Below are 10,726 nucleotides of genomic sequence, written 5' to 3' on the forward strand. Positions count from 1 at the left end.
GTGCGCGTTGTATGCACGGTGGCCCAGCTCTCTACGGAGAGCAAGTCGTCTGCCTCTTGCGCAGGGGTTGCTGTGACATCAGAGCGACGCCGAGCTGTGATTGATTTTATTTCAAAGAATAGTGTGTAGAGCTTAATGCTAGATGCCTTGAAATCTACCCACTACCTTTTTTTTTTTTTTGGCTGCGGCTTGCTTAGTTATTTGCTGCGGTCTGCTCCACTATCGCTGTAGTGCGCGTTGTATGCACGGTGGCCCAGCTCTCTACGGAGAGCAAGTCGTCTGCCTCTTGCGCAGGGGTTGCTGTGACATCAGAGCGACGCCGAGCTGTGATTGATTTTATTTCAAAGAATAATGTGTAGAGCTTAATGCTAGATGCCTTGAAGTCTACCCACTACCTTTTTTTTTTTTTTTTGGCTGCGGCTTGCTTAGTTATTTGCTGCGGTCTGCTCCACTATCGCTGTAGTGCGCGTTGTATGCACGGTGGCCCAGCTCTCTACGGAGAGCAAGTCGTCTGCCTCTTGCGCAGGGGTTGCTGTGACATCAGAGCGACGCCGAGCTGTGATTGATTTTATTTCAAAGAATAATGTGTAGAGCTTAATGCTAGATGCCTTGAAATCTACCCACTACCTTTTTTTTTTTTTTTTTGGCTGCGGCTTGCTTAGTTATTTGCTGCGGTCTGCTCCACTATCGCTGTAGTGCGCGTTGTATGCACGGTGGCCCAGCTCTCTACGGAGAGCAAGTCGTCTGCCTCTTGCGCAGGGGTTGCTGTGACATCAGAGCGACGCCGAGCTGTGATTGATTTTATTTCAAAGAATAATGTGTAGAGCTTAATGCTAGATGCCTTGAAATCTACCCACTACCTTTTTTTTTTTTTTTTTGGCTGCGGCTTGCTTAGTTATTTGCTGCGGTCTGCTCCACTATCGCTGTAGTGCGCGTTGTATGCACGGTGGCCCAGCTCTCTACGGAGAGCAAGTCGTCTGCCTCTTGCGCAGGGGTTGCTGTGACATCAGAGCGACGCCGAGCTGTGATTGATTTTATTTCAAAGAATAATGTGTAGAGCTTAATGCTAGATGCCTTGAAATCTACCCACTACCTTTTTTTTTTTTTTTGGCTGCGGCTTGCTTAGTTATTTGCTGCGGTCTGCTCCAGTATCGCTGTAGTGCGCGTTGTATGCACGGTGGCCCAGCTCTCTACGGAGAGCAAGTCGTCTGCCTCTTGCGCAGGGGTTGCTGTGACATCAGAGCGACGCCGAGCTGTGATTGATTTTATTTCAAAGAATAGTGTGTAGAGCTTAATGCTAGATGCCTTGAAATCTACCCACTACCTTTTTTTTTTTTTTTTTGGCTGCGGCTTGCTTAGTTATTTGCTGCGGTCTGCTCCACTATCGCTGTAGTGCGCGTTGTATGCACGGTGGCCCAGCTCTCTACGGAGAGCAAGTCGTCTGCCTCTTGCGCAGGGGTTGCTGTGACATCAGAGCGACGCCGAGCTGTGATTGATTTTATTTCAAAGAATAATGTGTAGAGCTTAATGCTAGATGCCTTGAAATCTACCCACTACCTTTTTTTTTTTTTTTTTGGCTGCGGCTTGCTTAGTTATTTGCTGCGGTCTGCTCCACTATCGCTGTAGTGCGCGTTGTATGCACGGTGGCCCAGCTCTCTACGGAGAGCAAGTCGTCTGCCTCTTGCGCAGGGGTTGCTGTGACATCAGAGCGACGCCGAGCTGTGATTGATTTTATTTCAAAGAATAGTGTGTAGAGCTTAATGCTAGATGCCTTGAAATCTACCCACTACCTTTTTTTTTTTTTTGGCTGCGGCTTGCTTAGTTATTTGCTGCGGTCTGCTCCACTATCGCTGTAGTGCGCGTTGTATGCACGGTGGCCCAGCTCTCTACGGAGAGCAAGTCGTCTGCCTCTTGCGCAGGGGTTGCTGTGACATCAGAGCGACGCCGAGCTGTGATTGATTTTATTTCAAAGAATAATGTGTAGAGCTTAATGCTAGATGCCTTGAAATCTACCCACTACCTTTTTTTTTTTTTTTTTGGCTGCGGCTTGCTTAGTTATTTGCTGCGGTCTGCTCCACTATCGCTGTAGTGCGCGTTGTATGCACGGTGGCCCAGCTCTCTACGGAGAGCAAGTCGTCTGCCTCTTGCGCAGGGGTTGCTGTGACATCAGAGCGACGCCGAGCTGTGATTGATTTTATTTCAAAGAATAGTGTGTAGAGCTTAATGCTAGATGCCTTGAAATCTACCCACTACCTTTTTTTTTTTTTTTGGCTGCGGCTTGCTTAGTTATTTGCTGCGGTCTGCTCCACTATCGCTGTAGTGCGCGTTGTATGCACGGTGGCCCAGCTCTCTACGGAGAGCAAGTCGTCTGCCTCTTGCGCAGGGGTTGCTGTGACATCAGAGCGACGCCGAGCTGTGATTGATTTTATTTCAAAGAATAGTGTGTAGAGCTTAATGCTAGATGCCTTGAAATCTACCCACTACCTTTTTTTTTTTTTTTTTGGCTGCGGCTTGCTTAGTTATTTGCTGCGGTCTGCTCCACTATCGCTGTAGTGCGCGTTGTATGCACGGTGGCCCAGCTCTCTACGGAGAGCAAGTCGTCTGCCTCTTGCGCAGGGGTTGCTGTGACATCAGAGCGACGCCGAGCTGTGATTGATTTTATTTCAAAGAATAATGTGTAGAGCTTAATGCTAGATGCCTTGAAATCTACCCACTACCTTTTTTTTTTTTTTTTGGCTGCGGCTTGCTTAGTTATTTGCTGCGGTCTGCTCCACTATCGCTGTAGTGCGCGTTGTATGCACGGTGGCCCAGCTCTCTACGGAGAGCAAGTCGTCTGCCTCTTGCGCAGGGGTTGCTGTGACATCAGAGCGACGCCGAGCTGTGATTGATTTTATTTCAAAGAATAGTGTGTAGAGCTTAATGCTAGATGCCTTGAAATCTACCCACTACCTTTTTTTTTTTTTTTTTGGCTGCGGCTTGCTTAGTTATTTGCTGCGGTCTGCTCCACTATCGCTGTAGTGCGCGTTGTATGCACGGTGGCCCAGCTCTCTACGGAGAGCAAGTCGTCTGCCTCTTGCGCAGGGGTTGCTGTGACATCAGAGCGACGCCGAGCTGTGATTGATTTTATTTCAAAGAATAATGTGTAGAGCTTAATGCTAGATGCCTTGAAGTCTACCCACTACCTTTTTTTTTTTTTTTGGCTGCGGCTTGCTTAGTTATTTGCTGCGGTCTGCTCCACTATCGCTGTAGTGCGCGTTGTATGCACGGTGGCCCAGCTCTCTACGGAGAGCAAGTCGTCTGCCTCTTGCGCAGGGGTTGCTGTGACATCAGAGCGACGCCGAGCTGTGATTGATTTTATTTCAAAGAATAATGTGTAGAGCTTAATGCTAGATGCCTTGAAGTCTACCCACTACCTTTTTTTTTTTTTTTGGCTGCGGCTTGCTTAGTTATTTGCTGCGGTCTGCTCCACTATCGCTGTAGTGCGCGTTGTATGCACGGTGGCCCAGCTCTCTACGGAGAGCAAGTCGTCTGCCTCTTGCGCAGGGGTTGCTGTGACATCAGAGCGACGCCGAGCTGTGATTGATTTTATTTCAAAGAATAATGTGTAGAGCTTAATGCTAGATGCCTTGAAGTCTACCCACTACCTTTTTTTTTTTTTTTTGGCTGCGGCTTGCTTAGTTATTTGCTGCGGTCTGCTCCACTATCGCTGTAGTGCGCGTTGTATGCACGGTGGCCCAGCTCTCTACGGAGAGCAAGTCGTCTTCCTCTTGCGCAGGGGTTGCTGTGACATCAGAGCGACGCCGAGCTGTGATTGATTTTATTTCAAAGAATAATGTGTAGAGCTTAATGCTAGATGCCTTGAAGTCTACCCACTACCTTTTTTTTTTTTTTTTTTGGCTGCGGCTTGCTTAGTTATCTGCTGCGGTCTGCTCCACTATCGCTGTAGTGCGCGTTGTATGCACGGTGGCCCAGCTCTCTACGGAGAGCAAGTCGTCTGCCTCTTGCGCAGGGGTTGCTGTGACATCAGAGCGACGCCGAGCTGTGATTGATTTTATTTCAAAGAATAGTGTGTAGAGCTTAATGCTAGATGCCTTAAAATCTACCCACTACCTTTTTTTTTTTTGGCTGCGGCTTGCTTAGTTATCTGCTGCGGTCTGCTCCACTATCGCTGTAGTGCGCGTTGTATGCACGGTGGCCCAGCTCTCTACGGAGAGCAAGTCGTCTGCCTCTTGCGCAGGGGTTGCTGTGACATCAGAGCGACGCCGAGCTGTGATTGATTTTATTTCAAAGAATAGTGTGTAGAGCTTAATGCTAGATGCCTTGAAGTCTACCCACTACCTTTTTTTTTTTTTTGGCTGCGGCTTGCTTAGTTATTTGCTGCGGTCTGCTCCACTATCGCTGTAGTGCGCGTTGTATGCACGGTGGCCCAGCTCTCTACGGAGAGCAAGTCGTCTGCCTCTTGCGCAGGGGTTGCTGTGACATCAGAGCGACGCCGAGCTGTGATTGATTTTATTTCAAAGAATAGTGTGTAGAGCTTAATGCTAGATGCCTTGAAGTCTACCCACTACCTTTTTTTTTTTTTTTGGCTGCGGCTTGCTTAGTTATTTGCTGCGGTCTGCTCCACTATCGCTGTAGTGCGCGTTGTATGCACGGTGGCCCAGCTCTCTACGGAGAGCAAGTCGTCTGCCTCTTGCGCAGGGGTTGCTGTGACATCAGAGCGACGCCGAGCTGTGATTGATTTTATTTCAAAGAATAGTGTGTAGAGCTTAATGCTAGATGCCTTGAAATCTACCCACTACCTTTTTTTTTTTTTTTTGGCTGCGGCTTGCTTAGTTATCTGCTGCGGTCTGCTCCACTATCGCTGTAGTGCGCGTTGTATGCACGGTGGCCCAGCTCTCTACGGAGAGCAAGTCGTCTGCCTCTTGCGCAGGGGTTGCTGTGACATCAGAGCGACGCCGAGCTGTGATTGATTTTATTTCAAAGAATAATGTGTAGAGCTTAATGCTAGATGCCTTGAAATCTACCCACTACCTTTTTTTTTTTTTTTTTTTGGCTGCGGCTTGCTTAGTTATCTGCTGCGTTCTGCTCCACTATCGCTGTAGTGCGCGTTGTATGCACGGTGGCCCAGCTCTCTACGGAGAGCAAGTCGTCTGCCTCTTGCGCAGGGGTTGCTGTGACATCAGAGCGACGCCGAGCTGTGATTGATTTTATTTCAAAGAATAATGTGTAGAGCTTAATGCTAGATGCCTTGAAATCTACCCACTACCTTTTTTTTTTTTTTTTTTTGGCTGCGGCTTGCTTAGTTATCTGCTGCGTTCTGCTCCACTATCGCTGTAGTGCGCGTTGTATGCACGGTGGCCCAGCTCTCTACGGAGAGCAAGTCGTCTGCCTCTTGCGCAGGGGTTGCTGTGACATCAGAGCGACGCCGAGCTGTGATTGATTTTATTTCAAAGAATAGTGTGTAGAGCTTAATGCTAGATGCCTTGAGGTCTACCCACTACCTTTTTTTTTTTTTTTTTTTGGCTGCGGCTTGCTTAGTTATCTGCTGCGGTCTGCTCCACTATCGCTGTAGTGCGCGTTGTATGCACGGTGGCCCAGCTCTCTACGGAGAGCAAGTCGTCTGCCTCTTGCGCAGGGGTTGCTGTGACATCAGAGCGACGCCGAGCTGTGATTGATTTTATTTCAAAGAATAGTGTGTAGAGCTTAATGCTAGATGCCTTGAAATCTACCCACTACCTTTTTTTTTTTTTGGCTGCGGCTTGCTTAGTTATTTGCTGCGGTCTGCTCCACTATCGCTGTAGTGCGCGTTGTATGCACGGTGGCCCAGCTCTCTACGGAGAGCAAGTCGTCTGCCTCTTGCGCAGGGGTTGCTGTGACATCAGAGCGACGCCGAGCTGTGATTGATTTTATTTCAAAGAATAATGTGTAGAGCTTAATGCTAGATGCCTTAAAGTCTACCCACTACCTTTTTTTTTTTTTTTGGCTGCGGCTTGCTTAGTTATTTGCTGCGGTCTGCTCCACTATCGCTGTAGTGCGCGTTGTATGCACGGTGGCCCAGCTCTCTACGGAGAGCAAGTCGTCTGCCTCTTGCGCAGGGGTTGCTGTGACATCAGAGCGACGCCGAGCTGTGATTGATTTTATTTCAAAGAATAATGTGTAGAGCTTAATGCTAGATGCCTTGAAATCTACCCACTACCTTTTTTTTTTTTTTTTTGGCTGCGGCTTGCTTAGTTATTTGCTGCGGTCTGCTCCACTATCGCTGTAGTGCGCGTTGTATGCACGGTGGCCCAGCTCTCTACGGAGAGCAAGTCGTCTGCCTCTTGCGCAGGGGTTGCTGTGACATCAGAGCGACGCCGAGCTGTGATTGATTTTATTTCAAAGAATAGTGTGTAGAGCTTAATGCTAGATGCCTTGAAATCTACCCACTACCTTTTTTTTTTTTTTGGCTGCGGCTTGCTTAGTTATTTGCTGCGGTCTGCTCCACTATCGCTGTAGTGCGCGTTGTATGCACGGTGGCCCAGCTCTCTACGGAGAGCAAGTCGTCTGCCTCTTGCGCAGGGGTTGCTGTGACATCAGAGCGACGCCGAGCTGTGATTGATTTTATTTCAAAGAATAATGTGTAGAGCTTAATGCTAGATGCCTTGAAGTCTACCCACTACCTTTTTTTTTTTTTTTTGGCTGCGGCTTGCTTAGTTATTTGCTGCGGTCTGCTCCACTATCGCTGTAGTGCGCGTTGTATGCACGGTGGCCCAGCTCTCTACGGAGAGCAAGTCGTCTGCCTCTTGCGCAGGGGTTGCTGTGACATCAGAGCGACGCCGAGCTGTGATTGATTTTATTTCAAAGAATAATGTGTAGAGCTTAATGCTAGATGCCTTGAAGTCTACCCACTACCTTTTTTTTTTTTTTTGGCTGCGGCTTGCTTAGTTATTTGCTGCGGTCTGCTCCACTATCGCTGTAGTGCGCGTTGTATGCACGGTGGCCCAGCTCTCTACGGAGAGCAAGTCGTCTGCCTCTTGCGCAGGGGTTGCTGTGACATCAGAGCGACGCCGAGCTGTGATTGATTTTATTTCAAAGAATAATGTGTAGAGCTTAATGCTAGATGCCTTGAAATCTACCCACTACCTTTTTTTTTTTTTTTTTGGCTGCGGCTTGCTTAGTTATTTGCTGCGGTCTGCTCCACTATCGCTGTAGTGCGCGTTGTATGCACGGTGGCCCAGCTCTCTACGGAGAGCAAGTCGTCTGCCTCTTGCGCAGGGGTTGCTGTGACATCAGAGCGACGCCGAGCTGTGATTGATTTTATTTCAAAGAATAATGTGTAGAGCTTAATGCTAGATGCCTTGAAATCTACCCACTATCTTTTTTTTTTTTTTTTGGCTGCGGCTTGCTTAGTTATTTGCTGCGGTCTGCTCCACTATCGCTGTCGTGCGCGTTGTATGCACGGTGGCCCAGCTCTCTACGGAGAGCAAGTCGTCTGCCTCTTGCGCAGGGGTTGCTGTGACATCAGAGCGACGCCGAGCTGTGATTGATTTTATTTCAAAGAATAATGTGTAGAGCTTAATGCTAGATGCCTTGAAATCTACCCACTACCTTTTTTTTTTTTTTTGGCTGCGGCTTGCTTAGTTATTTGCTGCGGTCTGCTCCAGTATCGCTGTAGTGCGCGTTGTATGCACGGTGGCCCAGCTCTCTACGGAGAGCAAGTCGTCTGCCTCTTGCGCAGGGGTTGCTGTGACATCAGAGCGACGCCGAGCTGTGATTGATTTTATTTCAAAGAATAATGTGTAGAGCTTAATGCTAGATGCCTTGAAATCTACCCACTACCTTTTTTTTTTTTTTTTGGCTGCGGCTTGCTTAGTTATCTGCTGCGGTCTGCTCCACTATCGCTGTAGTGCGCGTTGTATGCACGGTGGCCCAGCTCTCTACGGAGAGCAAGTCGTCTGCCTCTTGCGCAGGGGTTGCTGTGACATCAGAGCGACGCCGAGCTGTGATTGATTTTATTTCAAAGAATAATGTGTAGAGCTTAATGCTAGATGCCTTGAAATCTACCCACTACCTTTTTTTTTTTTTTTGGCTGCGGCTTGCTTAGTTATTTGCTGCGGTCTGCTCCAGTATCGCTGTAGTGCGCGTTGTATGCACGGTGGCCCAGCTCTCTACGGAGAGCAAGTCGTCTGCCTCTTGCGCAGGGGTTGCTGTGACATCAGAGCGACGCCGAGCTGTGATTGATTTTATTTCAAAGAATAATGTGTAGAGCTTAATGCTAGATGCCTTGAAATCTACCCACTACCTTTTTTTTTTTTTTTTTGGCTGCGGCTTGCTTAGTTATTTGCTGCGGTCTGCTCCACTATCGCTGTAGTGCGCGTTGTATGCACGGTGGCCCAGCTCTCTACGGAGAGCAAGTCGTCTGCCTCTTGCGCAGGGGTTGCTGTGACATCAGAGCGACGCCGAGCTGTGATTGATTTTATTTCAAAGAATAGTGTGTAGAGCTTAATGCTAGATGCCTTGAAATCTACCCACTACCTTTTTTTTTTTTTTTTTGGCTGCGGCTTGCTTAGTTATTTGCTGCGGTCTGCTCCACTATCGCTGTAGTGCGCGTTGTATGCACGGTGGCCCAGCTCTCTACGGAGAGCAAGTCGTCTGCCTCTTGCGCAGGGGTTGCTGTGACATCAGAGCGACGCCGAGCTGTGATTGATTTTATTTCAAAGAATAATGTGTAGAGCTTAATGCTAGATGCCTTGAAATCTACCCACTACCTTTTTTTTTTTTTTTTTGGCTGCGGCTTGCTTAGTTATTTGCTGCGGTCTGCTCCACTATCGCTGTAGTGCGCGTTGTATGCACGGTGGCCCAGCTCTCTACGGAGAGCAAGTCGTCTGCCTCTTGCGCAGGGGTTGCTGTGACATCAGAGCGACGCCGAGCTGTGATTGATTTTATTTCAAAGAATAATGTGTAGAGCTTAATGCTAGATGCCTTGAAATCTACCCACTACCTTTTTTTTTTTTTTTTTGGCTGCGGCTTGCTTAGTTATTTGCTGCGGTCTGCTCCACTATCGCTGTAGTGCGCGTTGTATGCACGGTGGCCCAGCTCTCTACGGAGAGCAAGTCGTCTGCCTCTTGCGCAGGGGTTGCTGTGACATCAGAGCGACGCCGAGCTGTGATTGATTTTATTTCAAAGAATAGTGTGTAGAGCTTAATGCTAGATGCCTTGAAATCTACCCACTACCTTTTTTTTTTTTTTTGGCTGCGGCTTGCTTAGTTATTTGCTGCGGTCTGCTCCACTATCGCTGTAGTGCGCGTTGTATGCACGGTGGCCCAGCTCTCTACGGAGAGCAAGTCGTCTGCCTCTTGCGCAGGGGTTGCTGTGACATCAGAGCGACGCCGAGCTGTGATTGATTTTATTTCAAAGAATAGTGTGTAGAGCTTAATGCTAGATGCCTTGAAATCTACCCACTACCTTTTTTTTTTTTTTTTGGCTGCGGCTTGCTTAGTTATTTGCTGCGGTCTGCTCCACTATCGCTGTAGTGCGCGTTGTATGCACGGTGGCCCAGCTCTCTACGGAGAGCAAGTCGTCTGCCTCTTGCGCAGGGGTTGCTGTGACATCAGAGCGACGCCGAGCTGTGATTGATTTTATTTCAAAGAATAATGTGTAGAGCTTAATGCTAGATGCCTTGAAATCTACCCACTACCTTTTTTTTTTTTTTTTTGGCTGCGGCTTGCTTAGTTATTTGCTGCGGTCTGCTCCACTATCGCTGTAGTGCGCGTTGTATGCACGGTGGCCCAGCTCTCTACGGAGAGCAAGTCGTCTGCCTCTTGCGCAGGGGTTGCTGTGACATCAGAGCGACGCCGAGCTGTGATTGATTTTATTTCAAAGAATAGTGTGTAGAGCTTAATGCTAGATGCCTTGAAATCTACCCACTACCTTTTTTTTTTTTTTTGGCTGCGGCTTGCTTAGTTATTTGCTGCGGTCTGCTCCAGTATCGCTGTAGTGCGCGTTGTATGCACGGTGGCCCAGCTCTCTACGGAGAGCAAGTCGTCTGCCTCTTGCGCAGGGGTTGCTGTGACATCAGAGCGACGCCGAGCTGTGATTGATTTTATTTCAAAGAATAGTGTGTAGAGCTTAATGCTAGATGCCTTGAAATCTACCCACTACCTTTTTTTTTTTTTTTTTGGCTGCGGCTTGCTTAGTTATTTGCTGCGGTCTGCTCCACTATCGCTGTAGTGCGCGTTGTATGCACGGTGGCCCAGCTCTCTACGGAGAGCAAGTCGTCTGCCTCTTGCGCAGGGGTTGCTGTGACATCAGAGCGACGCCGAGCTGTGATTGATTTTATTTCAAAGAATAATGTGTAGAGCTTAATGCTAGATGCCTTGAAATCTACCCACTACCTTTTTTTTTTTTTTGGCTGCGGCTTGCTTAGTTATTTGCTGCGGTCTGCTCCACTATCGCTGTAGTGCGCGTTGTATGCACGGTGGCCCAGCTCTCTACGGAGAGCAAGTCGTCTGCCTCTTGCGCAGGGGTTGCTGTGACATCAGAGCGACGCCGAGCTGTGATTGATTTTATTTCAAAGAATAGTGTGTAGAGCTTAATGCTAGATGCCTTGAAATCTACCCACTACCTTTTTTTTTTTTTTTTGGCTGCGGCTTGCTTAGTTATTTGCTGCGGTCTGCTCCACTATCGCTGTAGTGCGCGTTGTATGCACGGTGGCCCAGCTCTCTACGGAGAGCAAGTCGTCTGCCTC

Source organism: Ixodes scapularis, unplaced genomic scaffold, assembly GCF_016920785.2.
Source record: "Ixodes scapularis isolate PalLabHiFi unplaced genomic scaffold, ASM1692078v2 PGA_scaffold44__24_contigs__length_19508400, whole genome shotgun sequence".
Taxonomy (NCBI): Eukaryota; Metazoa; Arthropoda; class Arachnida; order Ixodida; family Ixodidae; genus Ixodes; species Ixodes scapularis.